Consider the following 15,580-nt stretch of genomic DNA (forward strand, 5'->3'; position numbering starts at 1 on the left):
TCTAGGAAGGGAGTCACGATTAAGAAGAGAAAGATGATGATATCTGAGGATGGAATTTTGACTTCCTGACTAGGAGATAAAGAGTAGAAATGATATGCTCTTCAGAAAGGTTGGACTATATCTAAAAAGAGTCAGTAAAAGCATATTTCTCTGGAGACCTGGAAATCTAATCAAGAAAATTTTAAACTGGAAGGCAAAAGAAAGGGAGAAAACCGCTAATGGTTATATGACTAGCTACCACAGAGAACGGCAGTAGAGGAAGAACATCAGAGAAGGGGACCGGGAATTGACAGGAGTCACTATACAAGAAGAGCCCAGCACTAATACTCGTGAGCTCAGATGTATATCTAAATATGCACAAAGTACAGATGAACTAGAAAACACACATTAAGTGAAATAGGAGACACTGTGACTTGATGAGATGAGACTCAACTAGAATTTGCCACTGGAAGTGTCTCCTTTCTTTCAGTTGTACAGACTAGCTAAGAGAATGGGGGCAAAGAGAATTTGGAAATACCATACATGCATACATGGGTGTATATGTACATCAACATATATGTATATATGCATATACTGACAAATGCACAACCATGTGAGGAAATTGAGAAGCCTGATAGTAAAAACATGATCTAGAGCATTTGGGTGAAGGTCAACAGGGGCAGAAAAAGAAGCTGTAATGTTACATGTATACAGGTGCACATGATGCACTTCTTGGAAAGAAGGAGGAATTTGATGAGTAGTTTGGAAAACATATCCGCAAACCTTGGTTGGAAGCATGATGTGGTAGGAGGGGCTGACTTCAACATCCAATCATCTACTAGTCTTCCCTTGATAAAAGCCATGCAGCTAATAAATTATGTGGGACTTCCCTTAATGATCATTCTATCCTTCAATGGAAGAGGAAGGATAAGTGGAACTGTTTTTCTGGACTTCTGTCTGTATAGGAAGGAGAAGCAAACATTGGGGGTGAGGGATCACATCATCACTGAGCACATGCTACAGAAAGAAGGGAAGAGCCAGCCACTATCAGAAAGGCAGCTCAGATATGGGAAGGATAGGTTGAACTGGGTTTAAAGAAAGGAGATTGAGGATCCCATGACCTAATATTCTGAAGGATACATTGGCCCAAGAGTTATGGCAAACTGTCAAGTAAGATATTCTGTACATGTACAGAAATGAATTCAGTAAGGAAGACTAAGGTGAGATACTTGAAGAGACTGATATGAATGCATAGAGAATACATCATGTAACTCAGATTATTTTTTAAAAAAACCATAAAAAGTGGACGCTAGGGCAAAGAAATGAAGATAAATCCAAAAGAGTAGCTGCCCACTACTCGCAGTGCTAGAGCCCAGAACCAAGGCAGCCTCAGCAAAGGAAAACAGAAAGAGGCGGGGCGGGGGCGGCGGTTGTTTTGTTTTGTTTTTAAGGCATAGTGAAAATCTTTTCTGAGGCTCTGCAATGTTCCAGGTCTTTTTGCAACCAGCACTATGTCAACTCCAAACAGAAGCATTTGGAGGCACTCAGCATTCCTAAGGAATCCCTTGGCATTTGGACTTCATACTGGGTCTTCACAACAATGGTTAGTGCCTTTGGTGAACATATCTCACTGTTTTATGTCTTACTTGTTATTTATGTTCACACAAGAGTATATCTATTATTAAGTCTTTCAAGGAATCTTGTAAAATTTGGATTTATGTATGAGCAACACTCCGTTGGAGGAAAAAATTAGATAGTATTTTTCTATACTCAATGCAATGCTTTTTTCTGTTTAATAGTTAACAAAAAGCAAACCCTATGGCACATGGATTTTCTACATCTTTTACTCAGTTGTATAGTTTTAAATATATGGCTCACTGAATAATATCATTTGTGAAAACCTGGTGATATCTTTCTAAAATCTTCATTAAGTATGCCATTGGTACATGTGTGAATTGTTCTTATAAAAATGTTATATAGAAAGGCTGATACTATAAGTGAACTGGGAGAGTAAGGAATAGTTTACCTGTCAATATTTATGAAGAATGGAAGAATTTATGACCAAACAAGAGATAGAGAACATCCTAAAATGCAAAATGGGTAATTTTGATTACATTAAATTGAAAAGTTTTTGCACAAACAAAGCCAATGCAACCAAGGATAGGAGTGAAGCGCAAAACTGGGAAAGAATTTTTACAACTGATATCTCTGATAAAAGCCTCGCTTCTAAAATATATAGAGAACTGAGTCAAATTTGTAAGAATAGAAGTCATTACCCAATTGATAAATGATCAAAGGATATGAATAGGCAGTTTTCAGATGAAGAAATTAAATCTATAGTCATATGAAAAAATGCTGTAAATCACTATTGATTAGAGAAATGTGAATCAAAACAACTCTGAGGTACCACATCACAGCTATCAGACTGGATAACAAGACAAAACAGGAAAATGATAAATGCTGGACAAGATGTGGGAAAATTAGAAAGTGGAAAAAATACTAATGCATTGTTGGTAGAGTTGTGAACCGACCCAACCATTCTGGAGAGTAATTTGGAACTATGCCCAAAGGGCTATAAAACTGTGCATAACCTTTGATCCAGAAATACCATTTCTGGGTCTGTATCCCAAAGAGATCATAAAAGTGGGAAAAGGACCGACACATACAAAAATATTTGTAGCAGATCCTTTCGTGTTGGCAAAGAATTGGAAATTGAGGAGATGTCCATCAATTGGGGAATGGCTGAACAAGTTGTGGTATATGAATGTAAATACTATTGTGCTGTAAGAAATGATGAGCAGGTAGACTTCAGAAAAACCTGTAAAGACTTATATGAACTGATGCTGAGTGAAGTGAGCAGAACCAGTAGTACTGTATTGTATACAGTAATAGTCACATTATGTGTTGATTAACTTCGATAGACTTAGCTCTTCTTAGCAATGTAAAGATCTCAGACAACTCCAAAAGACACATGACGGAAAATGCTGTCCACATCCAGAAAAAGAACTATGGATCTGAATGCAGATTGATGCACATTATTTGCTCTCTCTTCTTTTTCTTTCTCTTTTTTTTTTGTTTCTGCTTTCTTGTGGTTTCTCCCATTGCTTCTGATTTTTCTTTACAACATGACTAATATGAAAATAGGTTTAATAAGAAAAACATTTTTATATAAAAGGGGAAGCAGGTGCATTAGTTCATGGTTACTGAGTCAGCCATCTCCTCAATGAGATTCATGATCACTCAAAAAAAAAAGTATCAAGTACTTCACTGAGCAGCAACCAAGGGGGTTCAGATTGCCTGTGGTCTAGACAGGGATCTGTCTGAGAACAGACGAATAGACTTTGGAGCTCATGTATCAGCACATCTATCTTGAACAGACACTGCAAATGGACAATGAGCTGGGCTGGAGTGGAATAGGAAGAGGAAAACATACTGGATTGACTTTGGCAAATGCCAGAGTTTTTAAAATGGCCTTCAATCTCTCTCTGAAGCAAAAGCTTATTATTTTTTAAACATGAATCTTCCAGTAGTGCTGCATGTCTACAATCCTGGAGGAACACATTAGTATTTGCAAAGGTGGAGGAGGGGGTCACCGAAATGAAAATGGAGAGGGATGTGAATACATGGACATGATTAGCTTGAGATGCATTACCAACAAGAATTAAAAAGGAGAGGTTGCCCGAAGGATGTTATCAAAGAAATGTAGGAACAGAAAAGGTGATCCAGGCACATGGAGAGAATGAGGCCTACTTAACTGACAGATAGTTGATATGGTCTTCTGGCATCCTTTGTGATGCTGGGAAACTTCCAAAAAGGGCCCAGCTCATGAAATGGACTACTTCTGGCAAATTAAATGGAAAGACAAGGATAACATTTGTACAAGATGGGCAGGTATGCATGAGTTATCTTCTCAAGTAGAGGGAATTCCCACAACAATGAAATCATAGGTCCACCAGAGTGTTTGAGTATACTTGGTACAGGAAGAGAAAGGACCATGCCTTGGACTTGATGCAATGAAAGTACTAGAACATGGTGATAAGGATGAGCTATTCAACTCTTCTTTTGGTTTTCTTTTCTCTTCTTGACAATGATTATTGAACTGGGACCATCAGAACAGAAATAATTAATAGGAAGTAGAAATCCAAGAGAAGTAAGAGGATGTTCAGTCAGCATTTTGCTGTCTTCAAATGAGATCAAGTCATCAGTATAGACATCCTAGAGTACTGAAATAACCAGCTGATGTGAGTGCTCAGACACTGTTGTCTTTGAAAGGTCACAGAGAAGGAGAGGTAAAAACATTGGGAGAAGGGCAAATGTAGTCTTAGTTAAAACAATAAAAACAAAGCAGAGGTGGATGGATTCTGAGAATCAGAAACCAAGGAGTTTGACTTTCTTCTTAGAAAAGATTCTAAAATTTATTAAGAAGATAATATATGAACACTTTGAAAATGAAGCAGTGCTCACTAACCTTATTTCTTTTTCTTTGATGGAATTAGGGAAATGTTGTAGGCATAGTATATTTAGATTTAATTTAAGCAAGGCATTTGAGAAAGTTTCTTGTGCTCTGCTTGTAAGATAAGGGTCAGAGGATTGTACAATAAGGTGGATTGGAATTGGCTGAATGATGTAACCCAAAGATTCATTATTACAGATTGATGTCAGTTTGGAAGGTAGTCTCTAGTGGACTAACCCAGCGATCTGTCCTTGGCTCTGTCCTTTATTTTTTAAATTTATTTTTTTAATCAATGACTTAGAAGAAGCAGGTTTCTCAAATGTTCAGATGAAATGAAGCTTGGAGGGATAGCCAACAAATATTTGGCAGATTTAGGATTTTAAAAAATAGATTTCAACAACACCGAATGTTGGCCCAAAGAACTTATATGAAATTAGGGATATGAGGTACCAAAAGTCAATTTCACAAATATAGTATTATTAGGAAAGCATAGATAACTAGCAGTTTCTCTGAAACAGATATAAGGGTTTTGATGAACTGGAAACTCATTATGAGTCAACAGTGTGACATGGAAGCCTGAAAAGTTGATGTCATCCAAGAGATGAGAATGAAATGGATAATAGTTGCACTTTATTCTTCTCTGGGTGACGTAGACAAGAGGCAATGTAGCATAGTCGACAGAGAGCCAGACCCAGATACAGGAAGATTGAATTCTGGTGCATCCTCTGACACATACTGTGTGACCCTGAGTGAGTTGTTTAACCTCTACCTGGCCCTAGACAACTTTCTGAGATTATTAATTAAAGACCAACTGTTGACTTCTATCAATAGAGGCAGTTGACTCATCAAGAAATCCTTAGGAATTGCAAGTTCTGACCAAAACAAAACTAACAACAATGACGACAACCACCACAAAATCATCTTGCTCCCATTTGAAGTACTGTGTTCAGTTCAGAATCCCACATTTGAAAAAGACAGACAAGCCAAAAGAAGGCAATCAGTCTGACAACAGGTCTATAGGATCATGCTGGAGGAGGACTGGTTGAAAGAACTGGGAGGGTTTAACTTGGACAGGAGAAGCAAGACTTGAGAAAAAGTAGCACTCTTGAAAAGACTGTTGGAGATGTGGAGGAGAGGTTTCAAAGGGCAGAACCGGGAGCAGTGCGGGGGAAGGTTCAAGTAGTCAAATTCTGGCTTGATATCAGGAAAACTTTGCTAACAATTAGAGCTGTCCAAAAGTGGAGGGAGTTGCCTTGGAAGGAGCTCAGTTCTCCCTCACTGGAGCTGTCATGTGGTGACTGAGTGATCACTGCTGGAGGATTCTATAAAAGGAAGTACTTGTCCAGCATGTTCTGGTCCATCTGAGCTTAAGCTTCTTTCCTGCTCTTCTATTCTGTGCTCTGTATTCTTTCTCTGAACTCATTTGGCTTGCTCCAGTCCTTCTTGTCAATCAGTAGAGATGCTCTTGAACTGGGAAATGTGAGAAGGAGAGGAATGTTGCTGATCCCAAGAACCTCAGTTGCCCCAGAGGGAGTCAGGGATTTTGGAATTTCTTTCCGAGTAGATTATTTCAGCCAGTCACTTTTGAACTTCCAGTGAGCAACTTGACTCACTTTTACTTTGCTCTCTTTCCCTGCCCTTCTTCAGTTGTGTCCAACTCTCCGTGACCCCATTTGGGGTTTTCTTGGCAAAGATACTAGAGTGGTTTACTATTTCTTTCTCCAGATTATTTTACAGATAAAGAATTGAAGCAAACAGGGTTAAGTGACTTGCCCAGGGTCACATAGCTACTAAGTGTCTGGGGCCAGATTGGAACTCAAGAACATGAATCTTTATGATTCTAAGTCCAGTTCTCTATCCGCTGTGCCCTCTACCTGCCTTTCCCTTCTGGTCTCACATATAAAATGAAGAAGATCCTGCGATCTACCTATTGGAATTTGAATGTTTCACATCTACAGATGCAGGAAACATTAAAATTCTTCCTAGAGGGGAAAAGATGTACTTCTGGGGTTCTGGCTGGGAGGGAAAGTATTTCTACCCTGTCTATACCCAATATCACTGTTGCCTTGGGATATTCTGAGTTCACTGACAAAATCTTTCCTCTTTCCCTACCCCTGCCCCCATACTTTTTTAGCCTAAACAAGAAGGGAATTCAGAGAAGGGGAATTATTCAAGCATCTGGGTCCTGATCTGTCAACACTAGCATTAATTTTTTAGAGTCTAACTTGTACTGCATAATGATGAGTGACAAAGTTAATGGAAATCAAAATCTCTTAAAATTTCTCCTTCCTTTTGGCACCAAAGCTGGGAGAAATTACTAAAGATTTCTTTAAGCAGATGCTAAGTGGGTAGCTATGTGATAAAGGCTGGTGGAAGCTGATATGTTAGTGATAGAAAGGGGTTCTTGGCAATTAAGACTTACTCTTTCAAGTTTCAGGTTTGAAGCTTAAGCTCCATAGATTTAGAGAAAGAAGGTCCTGATATGTGCCACAGCCCTAGAACCCTGGTCAAGATTCTCCTGGACCCATAGTCCAGGGTAAATAGAAAAGTGACTGATATTAGGGAAAAGTGGGTGAGTGGAGGTCCTCTTCATGCCCTGGTACCTAGAGTTACACTTTAATTTAACTCTGTCCATCCTGGCAAGGAGAAAATACTTTCTGGCCAGAGAAACTGGGCTGACAGGTTGTCTCTTCTTTGAAAGAAAAATAAAAGAAATCTGATAATCATATCCAGAAAACTTTTCCCCAAAAAATGGCATTTCAAAATATGTGGGAAAATTTTTTCCAAGGAGAACATGTACAAATTTCTGTTGTGCATTCAAAGAAAATAAAATCTTAATACTGTATAATAAATAAAAGTAGCTAACATTTAAATAGTTCTTTAGAGATCATAAAATAATTTATATATGCTATCTCATTTGATTCCCACAACAACTCTGCAGTGTAGGTGTTATTATGATCCCCATTTTATAGATGAAGAAACTGAGGAGAGAAGTTAAGTGACTTGTCCAGAGCCACACAACTGGTAAATGTCTGAGATAGGATGTGAATTCAGGTCTTTCTGTCTCCAAGTCCAGCACTCTATAGACTGTGCCACCTAACTTGCTGTATAACCCCTGGCAAAGAAATTATTTATCTTCTGATTCTGTCTGGGTGTAGGTTTGGAAGTAGAATGTGAGGGACTACTCCCTCCTCTGACCCCCACCTTTGGAATGTAGGTATTGTCAGTCAGGACCATTCACAGCTTTTCTCTTCTCACCAGACAATTCCTATTCCTAAATCACCTCCTTGGACCTCATCTCTGCAGAGCATGTTCTCTGTCACATGTGTGTGAGGGAAGGGGAAGGAGGAGTAAAAGAGATTTTGTGAGCCAATGGCTCAGCTTTACTTAGGTAGAAAAAAAATGGTGCTTTGGCTTGTTTTAGGCCTAGTTCAGTTCTGTCTTTTGGGAAAGTCTGGAAAACTTTTGTCAAAAAGTTGATTTTAAAAAATGAATTTTTCCTCCTTCTGCTCAGTGTCTCCACCTAGGATTAAACAAAACAAAATAAACCAAACCAAAACAAAACAAAACACCCTAACATTTTAGATAGAGAGATCAGATGGCTATCTCTTTCTCTGTACCAATCTCAGATACTGTGTTTCTCTTTTTAGCCCTCCCCACTCCCATTCGTGAATAAGGACATTCCAAGGTAGTTAATATTGATATTTATTTCAACTAGGGGGAATTATGTTAAAGTATTATTCAGATAGATAAAACATTTATTGAGCACTTGCTATTTGCTAGGCATTGCAGTAAGCATTGGGGATATGAATAGAAAAGGAAAATATAATCCTCACCCCCTAAGGAGCTTACATTCTAATGTGAGAAGACAACACAGGAAGGGGAGCTAGAAAATGGGAGGGTGCCTATGGCAGGAGGGAGGAGTAAGGTGTATATCAAAGAGGTAGAGTCCAAACAATGAGGAATAAAACCAGGAACATATTAAGTGAGTGTGTCTTGAGCACCTCATGAAATGGTCATCCAAGCCAGACAGTCATCATGAGAAAAGAGAACCAGAAGGAAGAGCCATCTCCATAGTGAGAAGGATGCAGGCAGGTAGGTGGAGAAGTCTGGAGAGTGATGAATAGGGCAGAAGAATAATCAACATATGCCTTTGTGATAGAAGAAAGTAGAAGAGGGGAAAGCCTATGACCCATCCACATCAGTTCTCTTGCAAGAGAAAGATCAGGAATGGCTGCATACATCTCTGTCGGAGTACTGAAATAACCTATCATCCAAAAAGGGCAAAGGGGGCTGGTGCAGAGCTCCCAGAGGCAGCTCACTGACAGCTTCCTCTAACACCGGGCTTCTAGTCTTTAATATCCCACTCAGATATTCATTCCATGTCCTCATTTGCTTGAATCACGCATATCCCGGCATCTCCTTCCAACATATCTATGCACCAACTCCCACAGGAGCCCCTGTCTCTCTCAAGGCTAGAATACAACATTGTCTAAATGGGAATATATAACCAGGAACCCATATCCCTAGGAATTAATATCAAAAGCCTGCTCTCCTCCAATATGCTAATTGACCTCTGCTCCAATCCATGTGGGGAGGATCATAGAAACGCAGATTTAGACTTAAAATGGGACTTCGAGGTTCTCTAGTATGGATTTCTCATTTTATAGAGGAGGAAAGCAGGTCCCATAGATTTTAAGTAACTTGCCTTGGGTCACTCAGATTCATAATATGTTGATTCAGATAATTATCCATCCATGCCTGCCCATCCTATGAAATGTGTGTACATACATGGTTCCATGATATAGTAGATTCCATCATTAAGAGATATCACATAAAGCTTATATTATTTCATACTAAGTTCACTTCCTTAGTTTAGCTAAGGGAAGTATCCTCATATTTTAGTTAATGACCAGTGAAACTTTCTTTTTGTTTGGTCTATGCCTGATTTCAAGGGTTTGAGGAACTCCTGGTATGGAGACTCCCTTCACCAATTCAGATCAGCAATTCTTCTATCATTTAATCTTAGAAATTTATCTGGAACTCTAAGAAGTTTGGTGGCATCTTCATGGTCACCCAGCCAGCATGAATCAGAAGCAAGACGTAAATTCTGGCATACCAGCCTCCAAAGACAAACCTCTATCCATTCTGTCACACTATGTCACAAAAACAAATAAACCCTGCAACAATTTCATGCTTGCCAATAAAATCAATGTAATATTTCATTAGTACTTCAATAGTTCAAAAATATTTGGTTTTATCAGGGTGAGAATGAGTCCTTACTCCTCTTGTGTAGACTATAACTCCAGTATGACCTCAGGAGTTGGTTTTCTTGGCTATTTCCACATCAAGCCATTTGCAAATTGCCTATGATTTTTGGCTCCCTCCTCAGTCTGAAACTTGGACTCCGTTGGACTCAGATATGTGAGCCTTTGCCTTATCTAGCCCGAAAGAAGGTCTCCAGGCCCCTTCCTGGACATTTTCGCACCATTCTTTGATTAAATCTACCTATCCACCCCCTCACATTTTTAGTTCCTCTTTATGTATTATCTTCCTTTATTAGAATACAAGGTTCTCAAAGGCAAGGGATTTCTCGTATAGTTGTTCAGCAAGTATAGTGCCTAGAATACAGCAGATGCTTCATAAATACTCCCCGTTGCCCATTTCCTTCCATTTTCTTTTTCTTTGTCTCTTTCTGTTTTTCTGTGTCTCTTTGTGCCTCTATTTCTATGTCTCTGTCTCTGTCTGTCTGTCTGTCTCTCTCTTTCTCTCTCATCTATGGCAGCTAAGTGGCAGGTGATAGAGTACCAGGCATGGAGTCAGGATGACTCATCTTCTTGAGTTCAAATCTGGCCTCAGACACTTACTAGCTGTGTGACCCTGAGCAAGTCACTTCCCCTTGTTTGCCTCAATGTCCTCCTCTGTAAAATGAACTGGAGAAGTAAATGGCAAACCACTTCAGTATCTTTGCCAAGAAAATCCCAAAAGGGTCACAAGGAGTGAGACACGACTGCAAGGACTGAACGATAACACACACATATAAATGTATATATACATATACATACATACACATATACACACATACTCACACATATACATATATGTTCTTTTATCTTTCTGTGTGTTTTTAGAGAGCTGCCATGTCCAAAAGATTCATTAGTCTATAGCTGACCTGGTGCTGAGCCTCCCTGAATTTAGCCAAGCTGATTCTTAGGTGACACACATACAATTCATCATGAAACTATACTTGAAGTTCTTCCAGTGTGATGGGATCTTTCTGCTACTGATGCTAGAAGAATCTTCAGAAACTCAGGGGAACCATGGCAAGACAACAAAGTAGGAATTTAAGGGAGGAGTTTAGAGGGTAACTATAGTGAAATGATGTCCAGCATCTCACCATTTCACGTGTTTGGATGAGGTCATTATATGGGTTGCATGACATGCAGCTGAATGGTGCCCCTTGGACTCTCTACAGCAATGCCTGTATCTTGGACAGATGGTGCAAATGGATAATGAACCGGATCCAGAACTGAATAAGAGGCATACAGTGGGCAGGATAGCCTTTGGGAAATCATGGTTTTTGTAGTGCCACAAGCTCCACCCAGGCACAAAGACCAATACATTTAACTCCAATATTTTTCTGAAGTTGTGCAGCTCTGAGTCATGGGATATCACAATGTCCAAAGAACTGATGTTGAGTGTCACCCAACAGGGCAATGGGGAGGCACATTGTGGTCATGAGCAAGCTGTAGCACCTCAAGAACAAGGAGTTACATTGAAAAATGGCAGAAAGGATTTTTTTAAGGAGATCCTGGTAAGAAGAAGAAGAAAAAAAAACATGAGAGGTCATATGGCATGGCTCCCAAGCTCCATTGACTCCATTCAGTTTCAAGAGGAAGAGAAGAGGTTACTCAGTACATTGAGTGGACCCTCTCGTGTTGACTTTATCACAGTATCTGGACTAGAATTGTTCCGGAAGGGCAGGTTTGGATGGTCCTCAGTTTGAATCAATGCAGAAGGTATTCACATCAGGGAGAAGAGAGCTCCAGTGGAGTCCTAGTTATAGCAGAGCTACCATGTCTAGTAGAGCGAAACAACTAATCACTCAACAAGCATTTATTAAGCAACTACTGTGTGCAAATGAACTGCTGGGTGCTGGGACACAAGCAAGAAGAACGAAATCAGCTTTATTCTCTGGGAGTTTGTATCCTAAGGGAAGATGGAGACAGTGGGAGACAGTAACCTGAACAATGAATTTGGGATCTGCAGGTCTGCATTTACATTCTGGTTCTGCCACTATTTTAGGATTGTGGGATTTGGGGCCAGAAGGAAAAATTAACATCAAAAACAGCAATAACAGCTAGCATTGATGTGGCACTTAAGGTTTGCAAAGCAATTTACATATGTCATCTTACTTGGTCCTAGATGATTTAATTCAATTGGCTACATTTAGTGGTGAGAAAATTGAGCCTCAAAGAGGTTAAGGGATTTGCCCAAGGCCCCACACAAGTAGTAAGTAGAAAAGTCTAAACCAGGATCCTATGACTCCCGGACCAGGGGCTTTCCTCCACGCTCTGCTGCATCTTTTGTATGACATGGGGAAGGTAACGTCACACTGGTATAAGCTTCACCAGCTTCCTGTAAAATCAAGGATGGCATTTGAGCATTCCTAAGACCCCTTCTGACTTTTTGTGATATGGAGGGATGGAGAATTCTCATTCTATTGTTGATAAACCTTTATTTCTATTTTTTTTCTTTGTCACCCACATCAACCTTACAAGAATTTTTTTCATTTTTTAAAATTTATTTTGATTTATCAATAACCACTTCCATATGCTTTTGAGTTTAACATTTTTCTCCCTTCCTCCCTACCACCCTCCCCAAGATGGGGCACAATCTGATACAGGCTATACATAACTTACAGCAATTTTGAGAAGCATTTCCCTTTATTGTCCATTACAGTATGATCTCCCACTGTTTCCCAAAGGGAATCCTAATCATCCAGCTTCTTTTTTTCTCCTGAACTCACCATACTTATCTCCACGGCCAAGCTTTCCTTCATGTTCTTCTGGAGCAGAATTGCCTCCCTTTTCTTGGTCCACTCAAGTCCTATCCATGCCGTAGGGACTGGCTTCATTCTCAGTCTCTTTTGCCTTAAATTCAAAGCCCTTTTATGGGCTCTCCTCCTGGTGCTTGGAAGTCCTTGCTTCCTCATGGCCTGGAGTTGATCCTGGGCTCTCCAAGACTTGATCCAGCTGGCCTTATCAAACTGCAAAGGCCTCAGCTATGGCCTAGGGATGGACCAGACAGGCTAAGTTCACAGAAGTTAATTTTCAGATTATTCATGGGGTGAGGGATTAATTAGCCAAAACATTTCAAAAATCCATCTATTAAGTCAAAGAGGTCATGGTTCATGTTGGCATAGGCAGGCTTCACATTGCAGGGGTCATGAAACCTTTAAGTATTATATATATATATATATATATATATGTGTGTGTGTGTGTGTGTGTGTGTGTGTGTGTGTGTGTGTGTGTGTGTGTGTATGTGGGTGTGTGTGTGGGTGTGTGTGTATGTGTGTGTGTGTGTGTATGTGTGTGTGTGTGTGTGTGTGTGTGTGTATGTGTATGTGTATCACCTGATCTGAGCCTAATCACAACCTGCAATGTAAGTGAAAGTATCCCTGTTTTTATTGAAGCAGTGGATCAAAGGCATTCAGTTCTTTGTTCAGGGTGACACAGCCAAGAGGGGTCAGACGTGGGACTTGAACCCAGGGCTTCTTGCCTCCTAGGTCAGTTAGCTCATGAAAATACATGAGAAGCATTGATGTATACAGAACCATATGGGGCATATATACATATAGAAATATGAATGTATCCACATAGACATAACACAGAAATACTTAAAGCAAATGACTTACACAAGCATATGTTATATGCCTCCCTGACTAGTTGAGGAATAAGCATTTATAAAGTGCTTGCTTTATGTCAGGCTTTCTGCTAAATGATGGAGATATAGAGAAAAGGAAAAAAACCCACCTGACCAACCATGGTACCTGTCCTCAAGGGTTCATAGTCTAATGGAGGAAACATGATGCAAATAGTTATGGAAATACATACATCCATATCTGTCTTTAACCTGGATATGTATATTATGTGCATGGACATATATAGATGTGTGTGCGTATATGTACATATATAACTATAGGCCAATGTGCATGCATAAGTGCCTGTCTTTCTCTTGTGTGTACATTATGCGTATATACACATATGTGTGTGCATATATGTATGCATATGTAGTTACAGGTAGAGACAGGTACATACATACATATATGTATTTAACCTATGTGTATATATGTGTATGTATACATATATAGATAGATGTACACATACTTGCATGCATACAAAGATTAAATGGCAGGAAGGGTGAAAGGAATGGTTTGGGAAAGGCCCCTTAAAGACCTTGGAATTTGAGCTGAGTCATGGAGGAAGCCAGGAAAGCCAAGTGACTAAGAGTAATCATTAAGGTTGGTAAAGCAAATGCCCTTTTGGGTGTGTGGATCAATCCTACTTTTTTCTTTTCATTTATTTATTTCTTATTTTTGTTGTTGGTTGTATTACTGTTAGTGACCCCTTTGTAAATGGAGAGAGAGGTGTGGTGACCATGTCTGGGGGGTGGGGCCATCCTCTCTTCTGCCCTGGTCAGATCTCATCTGTAATGTTGTGATTGATCTGGCTGCCATATTGTAGGAAGGACTGATGAGTTGGAGAAATGCTAGAAACGGTCAATGAGAAATGTGGAAGGCCTTGAATTGTGTGATGATCCATTGAAGATATATGGGGATGTTTAGCCCAGAGAAATAGGTGAGGGGAGGAGGAATACGACCACCATCTTCAAGCATTGTGACTTGGCTCCAGAGTATGGAACCAGCAGTAGTGGGCGAAAGCCACAAGGAGGTAAATGTAGCTCAATGCTGGAAAAGACCTGCTTACAGTGAGGGCATTCTGCAAGAATGTTGGGCTGGCTATGGAGGTGATGGGCTCCCCTCCTCTCAAGCAGATGCTTGAGGGCCCCCTTTCTGTGACATTGCAGGAGGATTGTAGCTCAGGGGGAGACTGAACAGCAGGCCTCCCAATTCCTTCAGAGCTCTGAGATCCTTCTCTTCCTTTGTGCAGGGCTAACCTCAGCAGCAAAGTAAGCTGTTCAGATTGCCCAGGATTGTCCAAAGCCTTTTCCTTGGCCTGGCTTTGACGTGGGCTGGGATGAATCACTTAGAAAGGAACCCAGCACTATCCATTTCCCAGTGACATCAGAGACAGGAAGTCGCATGCAAATGCTCCTGTCCTCCTATGAATCAGGGGAAAAAACCAAACCTGGATTTTTGGGGAAAAAAGAAATAAAACTGACAGGGGCATCCCAGGGTAAGGAAACCAGGATCCATCCAAAAATCATCCTCCCACCCCCCTTTTTTTTGTTTGTCTTATTCTCTAGTTCTTTTTTTTTTTTAATGTCAATATTTGTTTTCCTAATCACTGGAATTTCTCTCTGTATCCCTCCCACTCTCCTCAGTCATCTCTAATAACAAACAACAAATTTTTAAGAAAACAAACATCATCCTTGAAGTGGCAATGACCATCTTTGATTTCCCTCCTACATCCCTGGGTCCTGAACATGAATTTTTGTTCTAAAATTGAGTTTTGAATGTGGACATGATTTGTGTCTAAATGTCATAGATCATACAATTTAATGCTTTCAATTACAAATTGGAAATGGAAGACAGGAAGGAAGGAAGGACAGGAAACAGGCATTTGTTAACACCTACTATGAGCCAGGCACTGTGCTAAGCACTGTACAGATATTATCTCATTTGGTCATGGCAAGAATCCTAGAAGTTAATAACAACAATAATAAGAACAGCAATAATAGCTTACATGTAGAAAGTGCCTACTATGCGCCAGGCACTGTGCTAAGCACTTTACAGACGTTATCTCATTTGGTCATCACAAGAATCCTAGAAGTTAATAGCAACAATAATAAGAACAGCAATAATAGCTAACACGTAGAAAGCACCTACTATGCACCAGGCACTGTGCTAAGCACTTTACAGACATTATCTCATTTGGTCATCACAACAGCCCTAGGAAGCAGAGT

Source organism: Phascolarctos cinereus, unplaced genomic scaffold (genome assembly GCF_003287225.1).
Source record: "Phascolarctos cinereus isolate Bilbo 61053 unplaced genomic scaffold, phaCin_HiC Scaffold_7;HRSCAF=346, whole genome shotgun sequence".
NCBI classification, from domain to species: Eukaryota; Metazoa; Chordata; class Mammalia; order Diprotodontia; family Phascolarctidae; genus Phascolarctos; species Phascolarctos cinereus.